This window comes from Diorhabda carinulata, chromosome 3, assembly GCF_026250575.1.
Source record: "Diorhabda carinulata isolate Delta chromosome 3, icDioCari1.1, whole genome shotgun sequence".
NCBI classification, from domain to species: domain Eukaryota; kingdom Metazoa; phylum Arthropoda; class Insecta; order Coleoptera; family Chrysomelidae; genus Diorhabda; species Diorhabda carinulata.
In genome coordinates, this window is record NC_079462.1 from 29,607,342 (window position 1) to 29,621,332 (window position 13,991).

A 13,991-nucleotide genomic window follows, 5' to 3' on the forward strand; every position below is an offset into this window, starting at 1 on the left:
ACATTTACAAACAAGCGCACCCCTTTAACGCGCCGTTTTTCAATAATTTTTTGACGCAACTGCCTTGGTAAGTCAAAGTAATATACCGCATTTTTAGAGATTATTCCTTAGAGTTAACCAAAAGGATACCCTTGCAGACCAAAAGTATTTTAGCCGTTACTTTTACTTTTTTTGGCACGGGTTTTCCTATTCAATGGCATTACCTGGGATATCTTATCATAGCTGAAAACCATAGTCTTATCAGTTATTACAATTGATCAGACTCTCTTGGTCCTGGCAGCACAGCTCTCAAAATCTCTCACAACATTCTACTCGACACTGCTTTTGCATTGCGCTGTTCACTTAGAACAATTTCTCGTCCGCCACGAAACAATTAAGAGCAATTTTCAAATGTTGAAAATGATGGACACAAGTCTTAGTAAACAAAATGTCTTCTTGATTTCTGTTGGTGTTAATTCTTCTTTAGTCAAAAATTTTATATCAGCACGAAGCTCAATTTGAGACATTTCTCGAAATAACTGAGAGGTCATTCGAGCAGATAGTTTTGACACCTTTTGTAAACCACGCTTCAATGAGTTTTATTTTGAAATAATAACTAAAATCACTGTTCTATCACGTATCAAACTTTCGATACCTTGATCTCTTCTTCGACCGATTTTAACTTGAATGAAATGTTAAAAATGTATACTCTGTATTTTATCTTTCCTCAAAGGTGCGAATGCTACTCTCACTTGCATTTTATTTCCATTCTCCACATTTTTCTCATTTGCAATGTTAGGTAACTTTATAAAAGCTTGTTTATTTTTCCACATAAATCAAGTCCTGAATGTTTATTATGATCAAGTGAATTAATAACATAACTTGTCTGGAGGAAGTTCCAACTGAAAATATATCTACCAATATTTTACATTGACAATGTAGTTTTGTTTACTATAGGCAGTGCGAGGCGAAATCTATAGCAGATATGTTTAGTTTTATAACCTTCAATAACGGTGGGAAGAATTATTTGATGACTATTTTAATTGATTCTAGAATTATAAACTGTTATACATAGACATATCGAATAATTCCAGACTATTCTACATTCCGATCACATTAACAAAAAATCTTAATTTCAGAACATAGCTGGAAATATATCTGACGAACAGTTTGTTTTGTTTTAAAATTTGAAAAACCTCAAATGTGTCAATTAAAAAGCTAAATATGATATAATTGTTTAACAAACATATAAATAATTGAAGATGGAAAGCCTTTTTCCAAAACATTTACGTAAACTTAGTGCTTACTTCTATCAGTGCATTCTGTTTAAGGAAATTGAATATTGATTCTTAATAAACTGTACTAAAATCGATAAGTTTGTTGGCTAAACAATATATTATACATGATTGATGACCTGTCAGAAAAACAAAAAATTATGATGGTCTACTGAACAAATTGGTGTTTTTTTACAAAACAAAATTCTAAAACAGAATCAAATAGTTAAGGATATACCTGATCATATACCTTTTCTCATATTAAACGCTCTTTGAAACGAAACATCCCTATTTTCTAAGCTTCTGTTTTAACTAATTCTCTTTCTAATTGTAATTGAGAGTAGAATGTAGTAGTTGATGAATGAAATTTGCCTAAAAACAAATATTCAACTCCCTCATCGTTTGACTGCATCTATTCAGATAAACACAGAATTCTTGTAAGTGCAATTGGGTTTATAGCAATTCAGAATATTTGCCAAAAGAGAGACGCCGCAAAACTGTCGAAATAGAAGTTTATTTCCTTAAAAAAAAGTGAATGTGTCAACGATGATATTGACTTGGGAGATAGGATGTAGAGTTGATAACATACAAATTTCCTTTTACCTAAATATGATGACTACAAGGTGTTATCAAAAGCAGCTTGTGACATGATGTATTCACCTTGGTCTATTTTTCATGTTGTTTTTTGCAAACGCTTTCATCGATATTACAGCATTTACACATGAAAGTTTGGAGTTATCCTCCTTGAAAAATCATTTCAGAGAAATTTCTTTACTACGTTTTTTAATTTTAATTGTTCTTTCGAGTTTTGTTCTTAGGATCATAGCTATAGATTCAAATTTCATCGCCAGTAACAATTTTTCCGATGAACTTTGGATCCGAAAACGATTTTTTTGTTTTATACAACTTGATACACTATGTTCCCGTTTGTTCAATAGTCTTGGAACTCACTCGTTCCGTTTTAAATAATTTATAAGTTCCCAATTTTCACAATATTTATCTATTCTAAAGGTTAAAGATCATCCCGAGTGGTAGTTTGACAATAAGTACCGCCGTGCCTTGACACTATAATTATCGCAAGTATTTAGATTGAGATTTTATACGAAAAAGCTTTTTCTGATATTTTTTACCTGTATCCCTTAATAAGTCTAAAAAATCCTGCTACTTATATATACATAAATACTTCTTACTCTACCTTTCAGACCAACTCAAAGTTATCATGAATTAGAGTGAGTTTATTTCCGTCTACGGGGAACTAGGGGGCCTTCTAAAATACCTTCTGTGCTGATCATTGGTAATTGGCGCAGCACAGGTTCATTTTGATAGCATAAACTGTATCGTGCAACGTTAACTATAAGCCTTTTTTTGTATTCATCATGAATGAATCTTCAGATTAATCTAATTGAAAGCTTTTCTTTATTAGAAAAAAAATATTAAAAATTCAGGAAATCCAAAGCTAAATTTGAAGATTCAAGTGAAATGTAAAAAGAAAATTGATCACCTGCTTATTACAACCCCCATATATGAATTACTCAATCGACAGTTTTTCCTCTATTACATAAAAGAGGGATTGGAGAGTTGTGAAATTTAAGAGATACGAATAAGATTTTCTGGGGGTTACGTAGAGAAGTTTGCAAATTATGAAAAAAATTTGCTCTTCAGAATAGTAAACTTATATCCCACTCTTCATAAGAATAAACTGAGAACAGTGAGGACTTAGTTTTTAGTTAATTATGAATTAGAAGATTTCAGAGCTGCTTCTGTCCATTTCGTTTTTATCCTTGCTTTTCAATGGCGAAACTTATTCTTGAATGGATATTGAAACTCGTCCAACTTTCAGCCACTACATTTATATTGATATTAGATGCCGAATACCAAATTTCAATGTTTGAAATTAGTTGGATCTTTCTTGATAGATTCGCTGGAAGGAAAAAGATTGTCTGCTTTGGGTTTGCTCTCTACAGAAAAACAAGTTCTCAATAATATAGATAATTTTATTGAAAGAGTAGTACTTACCAACTTTCGTTAGAATTCTAAATTTATAATTAAGTCTTCTTTATTTGACGACAATTATTATAATGGAGATGTATCAAAATTTATGCCTGGGAGCTATCGTTTAATAATAGATGAGTTCTCTCCATTTTCAATTGCGCCTATTCAATAAAAATTCCACAGGTACTGCGGAATTTCATAACTGATTGAAGTCACTTCATCATAACCTTAGAACGTTTTTCAACCTTTTTTTTTAATTTCTTAACATCATCAGCTATGAATCAGTTTTCCAAGTTTATGTTTCACGAAAGGCTCTAATCCCTCTAAAACAACTATAATAGTAAAAATAATAGAAGTTCAAACTTATCCCTACTAGTTTCAACACTGGATATGAGACATACTAGTTAGTTGAAAGCATCATGATTCGTAAAGACTTGCTGTTATTAAAGTTGTCAAACATCGAATATATCAAGAATACCTCTCGTAGAATTGTTCTATATTATTTATTCTATCGAATCAATTCCATTATTTAAAACAGTTTCATGCTTAATCAACTTAAACTTCGAAATTCAGTTCATTGAACATATACAACTAATTGTGATGAATGTCCTATTATTGTTATGTTATGTTATCATTTTATGAACACTTTATACGAATAATCTAATCTTATCCATTTCAGTTCAAATAATTGTGTTATCCCGTTATTCTTTTCAATTTAAAAATCTGCATTGACTTTATATGTAAACATTTCAATTTTGGGGTTTCTATGAAAAAAGCTGAATTATGTAAACATTTATTTTGCGTGAGTAGAATGGACAGGTCGTTTAAATGTACGGGAAACAAGTTGTCAGTTATTGATTATATTTTTAAATTAATACAGGTCCATTTCCAAAATAAAATTGATTAATATCAGTTTATATTCCTACGTCTCATCTGTTGTGATAATGTCAATGTCGATCTGATCTTATATACATTCAGGATTCATTTCACTGAATTCTTTGAATCAGTTGTTTAGTTCTACGTGAAAATTTTCCAAATCAAATAGGTGAGCTGGTGCGAGCTATCAAAAAAATATTTATTTAGAGGTGATATCATATCTCGAGTAATTTTGAAAACGTTTAAATTTATTTTCTTCTTTTAATCTAACACGCTGCATTTATGTTCATCTCCTTAGGCTACTCTCACACACATCGATTTTCGACGGCCAGCTTGAAATCGGTTATTCTATTATCGTTAACAGGCTACTGGCATACACACCAGATTTTTACCGGTCAAATAATCAGTTCATTTGTTGTGTTGTTGTGACAGGAGGTGTTGGAATTATAAGGAATCCTAAACGATTTGTCCTGGGATCACTCCACACTTTGTTCGAAGAACTAAGGTGTGATGATAATAAGTTTGTCAACTTCTTCAGAATGTCTACTGCATCCTTTAACAAACTCCATGAGAAATTGAAGCACGCATAACCAAGTTTATTTCACAGAGAAGTCGATTTGAATGGTCAGTAAAAAACGTGTGCAAGTGTGTATTCTGTCACGTTAGTAATTGTGTGTCAGATCACATTCCACTACTGGAATTTGGATGACCCGTATAAAATCGGCAGTCCAAAAACGATGTGGTGCAACCTTACTCACTTGAAATGAATGCATCCTCAAGAAATTTCTATTTCTATCTGTTTAATGTCACGTGGTGTGAGTATTTCAATGCGAATCATTTTGCCATCTCGGAAAGGATAGCTTTGCACATTTGATTGATTCACCTATACAATTTATATCTGTCTTGAGGTGAGGCTTCTTGCTATGTTTCTATCTCATCCCAATTCACCGTAGCTATTTTATCAATAATATCTGTTATCCAGTTTTCACTTTCTTGATAATTATCCCTTTTTCTAGGATTCAAAACTTACTTCAAGTCACTGCAAAAACGCAGGTCTTTTAAATGTTGTATTTTTTATTACTGAAACTGATTCACAATTGTTTGAAAGACTTAGTTTCTTTTTAGTTCAAAAATCTGGTCTCCGTAAAGTTATGCAGGTATACGTATTTCGAGATGTTTTCTATGAAACTTTTGTGGCATTGTTCCAAACATATTTTCATGAAACATTTGAATCAAAATATAACTATTATATACAAAAAATTATATATAATATGAGAGATTTTTATTAGATGGCTTCTGCCGACTTGAACTTTCCCTAAAGTTTAATGAGCTCATTCAAAATACACAAGATTGCACTACTACCATAGACTTAATACTGATTTTTGTTCAACATCATTTTGATGTATTTTATGATAAATTTTGAGAATAATACACGTCATTGTTTACGAATCTATATTTCTCATTGCACTGCTCCAATTGAACCACATTACATTATAGATTGAAAGTAAATCAACATCACATAACACCCTAATTCATCTGTGGTTATGCGCCTAGGTATTGCAATGAAATGAATGTTTGTTGACTGTCCTCATACTAGACCAATACGGATAATGAGTTTGTTTATCAACGATAATTTAGAATATGTGAAATAATTTCAAAATTGAAAAGCTCGATTAGAACTTGTGGTAGCTCGTCATGGATTAATCTTCTTGATTATTGATGAATGAGTTAAATTCGATCTGAGATTCCTATCGATTCTATGTGGTCTAAATCTGTTTCCATGGTCGATATAAGCGAAAAGGAATTTTGTAGGTCTCAAAACCGAGACCTCTTATTTAACACAACTTTATAACCTGACAATGAAAATTCAGTTGTCAGTCGATATATTAGAATGAAGGTATATGAAAGTCTAATTCACGCTTTAAATTTAGAAACTAATATTCATGTATCGACAAAGTTATTTCATGCAATAACAATGATTCTGTTGTTCTAATTGGTCGTTTATTTTAACTTTAAAACACACAATATGGGGTATCGGTCTTTAATAGGAAGCATTTGGTAGCACATGTATTGGGTTCAACAATATGCTGTCAACAACAATCGAAGCTATTAATTGAACTCAACAATCTTAACTCGGTTGTTTCTAATCAATAAAGATCGCTGGCTATCAAGAGGCTCTATATTTTCCACAATTTATTACTCTATCTTGAGTCATTAGAAGAAAAAGATTCAAATTTTAGCAATTGCAGCATACTGTTGCAAAACATATAGTTTTATGCAACAGTATGTTTTGCGGCTATGTGATTTGTCCATATATGTCTATGAATTTCTTCAATTTCTTATTTCTTACACTTTTTATATATGTTTTTTCTTCTAAATCTTCTTGATTTTAGGTCTTTTCTGTTTTAAAATTAGTTTTTTCAATAATTTTTGAAGATAAAAATTGACTCTCCGACTTCTTTTAGTCAAATTATATTTATATAGAATCAAGAACATATAGAAGAATAAAAATCTTATATATTAAAAAAATTGATTTCCATTCAGAGTCCGTTCAGGCGTTCTACCCAACCGATTTGCTTACACACACATACACACGTTCTATCCTCAATATCTCAGGTTCTTTTCAAGATAGAGACTTCGTTTTGGTTTAAGAACACTCGCTGAAACACCTTCTTTCTTTTGAGTTTTTGAACACTTAAATCGGTTGAGTTGGAGAGGAGCTAGGCGCGGACATTCTATGTAGAGTTATGGATTTTTGTAGGTTTTTGGCAATTTTTCTACATTCAAAGATCTATATCTCAGGTTCTATTATAGCTACAGAGTTCGTTTTGGTTTAATAACACTCGCTGAAACACCTTCTTTCTTTTGAGTTTTTGAACACTTAAATCGGTTGAGTTGAAGAGGAGCTAGGCGCGGACATTCAATGTGGAGTTATGGATTTTTGGCAATTTTTCTACTTCAAAGATCTATATTTCAGGTTCTAATATAGCAACAGAGTTCGTTCTTTTCTATTATAATGATTTCTGATACTTATTTAATGGATTCGATGCGAGCGAAGCCGCGGGTAAAAGCTAGTATGTCTATGAATTCTGACGAGAAAATGTGTAAAATATAGTTACTGACGAAAATAATGAGAATTATGATTTTATAAGTAATTTTATATTGTGGTGCAGAGAATGAATTGATTTGAAATTCTAGCGCAAAAATTCAGCAGTTCCGTAGATGAAGATTTACTTGATCAATGTAATGAGCTTTGAATGAACCTTACTACCCACTTTTCATTTGTCTATCTAACATACCAATAGTTTGATCAGTGTCTATAATATGATAAAATATAATTTAACTGAAATTTCTCAACTCAGTGAAGCTTCCGATCTTTTTATGTTCATTTTTTTTTGATTGACAAGAGTATTTATAAAAATTTGTTGGTAGTGTAGAAATACAAATTGAACCTCCAATTAAGACTTGATATTGTCTTCTGTCTATCACCGTCTTCTAACACTGCTTTTACATATTTACATAACACTACTAATAAACTAATGAGAATTATCTATATTTAATTCATAAAATAAACGATTTGGTGCGTCCTGCTGGGAAATGAATTTTAAAATTTCTCGATTGATTTAAAATCCATCAATCAAAAAGTTCAAAAGCATTTTGGCCAAATTATTGATAAATATTGAGTAATACGGTAATTTTCCTATAAATATTTAATGCTGCACATTTATATAATTTTATTATATGAATATGAAATATTATAATGAAATAAAACGCGTATAAAATTGCTCAACAATATTTACTTTTTCTCATAGAAACTAATCTTCTCACTAGAACATATCGTATGATACAGTCATATCTGCGTTATGTTTTACAGGGTTTATCAATTGGGAAAAAACTACGGGGAAATGAACGGAGGCAACACAAAAAACCTCGAATCTAGTGAAAAACATACGCATAATAAAAAGGTATTTATCAAGGCATTTAGCAAGTCATTCACCCAGAAAAAAAACTGGACCAAGGAAATAGCTATTTTCCTAACAAGTGCGGAAAGTGATACTTTCCCGCACGCGACTGCAGTTTTCGGGCAAGCGGTCAAGTCAAAAAACACCTTTGTAATTCCACTAAACTTACCATATCAGCTTTCCATGTGGTTTGTGCTGGTTCATCGTGTTTGTTCAATGACCTTTTTCGAACTATGTTATTACCAGGACCCATTTTCTATCACTTGTGATCATTCTTTCCAAAAAAGTTCTGTTTCTTTCCGTTTACATATCGCAAATGTTGTTTCTTTGTGTTGAATGAATTTTTTTCAATTCGAGATATACCCAAATATCAAGCTTCTTAACTAGCCCAAGACATTTTAAGTGTTTTTCATTTATCGTGCGCCATACATGTAGCCTCGTCGTTACCTCTTGAACAGTTATATGACGATTCTCTTCAAATCTGACTTTGATTTGGTCATCATCAACTTCAGCAGGCCGACCAGAACCTTGCTTATCTTTTAGGGAGAAATATCCAAATTCTGTATTCATGAATGAACGATGTCAATTTGAAGACGTGTTACTGCAAATATTTCGACCCCTACATAAAACCTTTTATTAATTATTTAAAATAGAATATTCTTGTTTTCAATTGATTCAATTATTAAAAAATAATACATTTGATAATTCATTGATATATATGATATAATATAACTATTTTAGAAACGATTTGAGTGAATAAATAAGTGTTAAATGAATTATTTATTGGGCTGTTGAAAAATGGTAATACTTAATCAAAACGCAACATATTAATCAAATAGAAATTACAACTAAGAAACGGTCAATATTCCTATCATAATTCAGAAAAATTTTAACATTTATTATCACTACCAACATAATAAATAATAAAGTACTGTGTGTCAAATCACTGCCGTAATTTATTTTGGTTAAATATTGTTTCACGAACGTGAGTTTAAAAATAGCCCGTTCAGACAACTGATTTTCGCGTGTCGACTCTATTCCACAAAGGGACCCCAATCTTTTAACGACAAAACGTTTACTTCTTCTATCTATTACAATGATAATTTTGGGAATGAATAATGACTATATTTAACTGAGACAAAGGTCAAAATGTAATAACCCAATTAATTGTAGTGAACTTGAATGCGACCTTGTCATTTCTATCTTTGTCTATTTTATGCGAAATATCTTCAGTAGGTACTCAGAATATTCCTAATGGAAAGTGTTATCAATCATTGTCAATTTTAACTGCCCTCTATGAGAGCAAGAAGAGTATTCTGGAATCTGAAAAAGTGAATAAAAGACTTTATTAGGAAGTGAGAAGTTTGTAGGTTTCCTAATATTACATTATAAGGACCGAAATTGATGGAAATGTGAATATATACCTGTTTTACCAATATCTGCGAAAAGAGACCTAAAATCTATATGATTCATGAAGACAAAATAAGTCTAGTGAGTGAAGTTAAAAGGAATTCAAATCATTATACACTGTATTGTAATAAAATTTTTTCAATTTCTTATTTCTTATACCTTTTTATATATTAATGCATCTCAATGTTCTTGATTTTAGGTCTCTTCTGTTTTAAATTAGTTTTTTGAATAATATTGGGAGAAAGATAAAATTTGACGTACCAACTTTTCTTTAAGTCTTTATGAAAATATGATATTGACACTGACAATTTGCGTATTTATATTAATTAATAGATCACCTTCATCATGAATATCAAAATAAGAATGAAATGAAAATAGAACTTTGTTCTTATAAGTCTTGAATATGTAGCAGTACTTAATCAATCAAATTATTTGTAGCTATGAGAATTTACAAAATAAATAAATTTTACTTCGACACGCCATCAGCCAACTGCCTATTATCCTGGGATATTAGCTAAAATCCCAACTTTTCTATTAATCTACGACATATATAAATCTAGGAATCAGCGATATAGAGACAGTGCATTGTTTTCAATGTATTTACTTACCGACGAGTTGACGGAGCAAAAAGAGAAAGAAACGAGAAGAGAAAATAAACCACTGATTTTGAAGATATTGTTTTACTAAATTTCCACTTACTGAATGCCCCTCAACTTCAATCAACAAATGGTGATCCTGACAGGATACATGGCAACACTGCCACATCATAGTACCTTAAAAAAAGTGAAAGAAATATTTATCTGGGTGAAAATTTATAAGCCCACAGTGATCTGATTTGCTCCTGTGATAATAAGATATATATAAATAATAAAAAATTACAATATGAAGAATATTTTCACCGATATATCTGCTCCTCTATAACGATTATTTTTTATTTTGAAAATGATGCAACAAGTTCATGTTTACCTTAAGCAAGGTACGTTCATATTAACCTATGCAGCTGGAACGAGAGCAGATGCAAGTAGGACAACAAAACAACAGAGATAAAACCTCCTAGATCAGCAAGAGTAACCCTCTGGGACAGAAAACGCAGTTCTGACATTAAACAGACCTATGATCAGATGATCAGTGGTAGGCACACGTCGACAGAATAGAGGAGGATCGATTGGCAAAACAGGCATTCAAGAAGAAGTCAACCATCAGAACATCAGTAGGTATACCTCCAAAAAGATGGTTCGAATCATGGACGTGGACATCCCAAAATCAAGACGGAATAAATTGGAGAATACAAGAAGAAGAAGAAAGTGTATGGAATTCGTTCCATCGATGTAACTTCCATTGCCATTCAGTGTTTCAAACTTCACACAAATACGTCTAATGCAAATTGAAAAATAACAAGTCACAAATAATTCGTTTCGTTTGATAAATTTAGGTACTCTTTGTACATTTTCATATGATTTTATAATAAGAGGATGTTCCAATAGTTCATAGTCCTCATTTCTACTTCTACTTTATACTTCTCGAATTTACTTCTACACTATCCCCATATACAGATTTCAATACTTGTGTTTTTTTAAATTTTTTTACGAACATAAAAGAGAGTTAATTATTATTGCGTTCTTTAGAATACATATATACGATATACATTCCAAACCCGATATTTTTGTCAATTTAACAGTTTCAACTATGATTTGAACTCTATTTCAATCCAAAAATAAACAATATACTTAAACAGAAATTTTTCTGCCACATGTCACAACTATAACCACAATTTTTCTGATATTTGTTTTAAAATTGAATTGTTCAAGAAAGTTGTATAAACAAAAAGAAAATAAAGAGCAAAGAATAAAAAAATCGTGCAATCAAGTAGTGCTTTTGTTTAACTTTGTATAGCAATACAAAGAAACAGTCGAATCCAAAAAAAGTGACACGGTAACCTAGAAGAGAAAGTAAAAAAAATGGGAGGAGTTGGCGAGGGAATATGGGACAATTTGTAGATTCGCTCTAGAATAATTTTTTGTTTTCTCGGCGCGTCGACAATGTTGTTAATTTCTTCTCCATCATATCATCGTCGAGTTTATCAAATATAAAGTCTAAATATCCAATTATTTCACCAAAACCCTTTATAATATTGTGAAAATTTGAACAATTTGAAGTTGGGTTCAGATCCTCCGTTTCATGTTAAACTGAAGTTTAAACTACCCCCTGACCACCGGTAACGTTTAAACCTAAGTTTGTCAGTAAACTATAAAAGTCGCTCAATAAATAAGTTAATGAAATATATTCAAAAGCGTAAATAATAGCGACAATAAAAATGAATTCACCAAATTTTCCGATCACTATCTGTATATATTCGTTTAGTCAATTTATTTCATTAGGTGAATGTTCATTATTCTTTGGCTTCAGCTTTTTAGGACTGATAGATCTCATTTTTTCTGAACAAGAAACATTTTGAATAATTTTCCAGCTATATTAAACTCTTTTTTTTTCTATTGTCTATGATTAATTTGTAAATTTGACGTTTATATTTTGTTGCACTATGATAATTCACAAGGCACTTAATTGATTGTTGAGATCATGTGTAACAATATACCAATTTACTTTTTTTGAATGGATGTACAAAAACTAATCTAGAAATACGTTCAAATCCAAAGTTGGAAACTACAGAATAATCGAGTTAGTTGAATGCAAACATTACCCGTTTCACACAATCGTTTCAAAAACGTTTTATATCGAAAAGTAATTCCGAAAAATCTGCTCTGTGGTATTGTATGCCAATATTAATCTGCATTGCGTGTTATCCTAAATTTGATATTTCAATTTCAGTTTTCAATTTTGAATCTGAGTGTGATGCTTCACATTGTTTTTTACTGATATTTCATACATTTAATACTAAAATGTCTAATGAAAATTTTTTCTCATTATGAAACCGAATATCACAAATCACACCAAAGATCACATTAAAAAACAGTGCGTCTAAAAAATCTAATCAATTATCTCAATTAACACAGCATGGTCGATGTACCAGAGTTTGTTCAAGATAATAATTATAAACCTTTTTTTAAGGGTACTAGGACGTTTCCGAGAAGATAGTTAAACATTGTCATTCTTCACTATGGAAGAGTTCCGTGTCACGAGTTGTTTTTTATTCGCGAGTTTTTGACCGTTAAAAGTTTGCTTCCTGTTATTACCCAACTTGAGATAAGACAATAAAATAATTTAACGCATTCTTCAAACAACAGATAATGAATCTGTGATATCTGGTACTAGCGCAGTTGGTAGGTACGAAACTAGAACACGTATTGAGCAACGCGTTCATATCAAAATAACTGTTCTTCTAAAAAGAAATGGAGTATCAAAGTGAATTATTGGAAGACTACTATACCATATCTCATTATGCAATATCCTGTGGTAGGTCCGTCTTTTGATGCCACTTGTCTGTTTAGAACGTTTCTCATCATAGATTGTTGCAATGGAATTTGCCGTAACATTCCATTGTATTTTATTCTCGGAAAACGACTATTATGATATTATCGTACTGCACAACACGGGTTGTTCACATTTCACAATAATATTAACTTTTATCTATCTGTATTCACACCCTGCTCACAAAACTGCCCCAATCGTCGTATAAATAAGATATTTGTACTTCCTCTACATCGAACGAAGTGAACAAATATTATCATTTGATGAGATTCTAACCTAAACCTAATAAATGGAAAAAAAATCAGCTTCGTGTATGGTAACCTCAAAATCAGGTACATGGATGTACGCGTACTCAACCATAACCAGTAGAGCAAAATAATTTATTTGAATTACTATCAGTTGAAATAAGTTTTTGGTATAGGTATTGGATTAATTTTTCTTAGTTTCAGATACTCAGAGACAGATATTTGACAATATTTCAAGATTCTAATAATGAATAATGAATATTATTATTCATTATTGAAAAACTAAAAGAAAAATCGATCAAATTTAATACACCAGCGTATGTCTGCCTCATCGATTTGACCAAGACATTTGATAGGGTCCGCCTCTTCGATATCATAAATATACTGATATCGAAAGAAACGCCAGACATCATTGTAAGAGCAGTCCGCAGTCTCAATACGAGCAACACACCAAAGTAAAGGCAGGAGACACTTATATGGAAGAGATACCAACACCATGAGGCATTAGGCAGGGCGACAGCCTCATCTCATTCCTATTCAATCTCTTAATGGACAGAATTATAGAGAAAGTATCATCACTAAATATGGGACAGAATAAAAGGATCAGCCGACGATGCAGCCATTTTCGCGGAAACTTAGGACGACCTACAGAGACAACTATACAAATTCTGCCAGGTCAGCCAAGCGATGAACAGAAAAAACGAAAAGCATAACCTTTGCTAAAGAGTCCGTACGATGTAAGATGGTAGTTCAGGACGAAATTATCGAATAAGTCTCCTTATTTAAATACCTGGGTATGGAGATGTCAAGTTATTACGATCCAGTGA

At 31.5% G+C, this 13,991-nt stretch overlaps 1 protein-coding gene across 3 annotated transcripts in view; it reads left to right on the forward strand.

Annotated features, from left to right (window-relative positions):
- Positions 1 to 13,991, forward strand: part of LOC130891242 (5-hydroxytryptamine receptor 1-like) — a 309,855-nt gene that overhangs the window by 84,616 nt on the left and 211,248 nt on the right. The gene's annotated exons all lie outside the window — the stretch shown is intronic.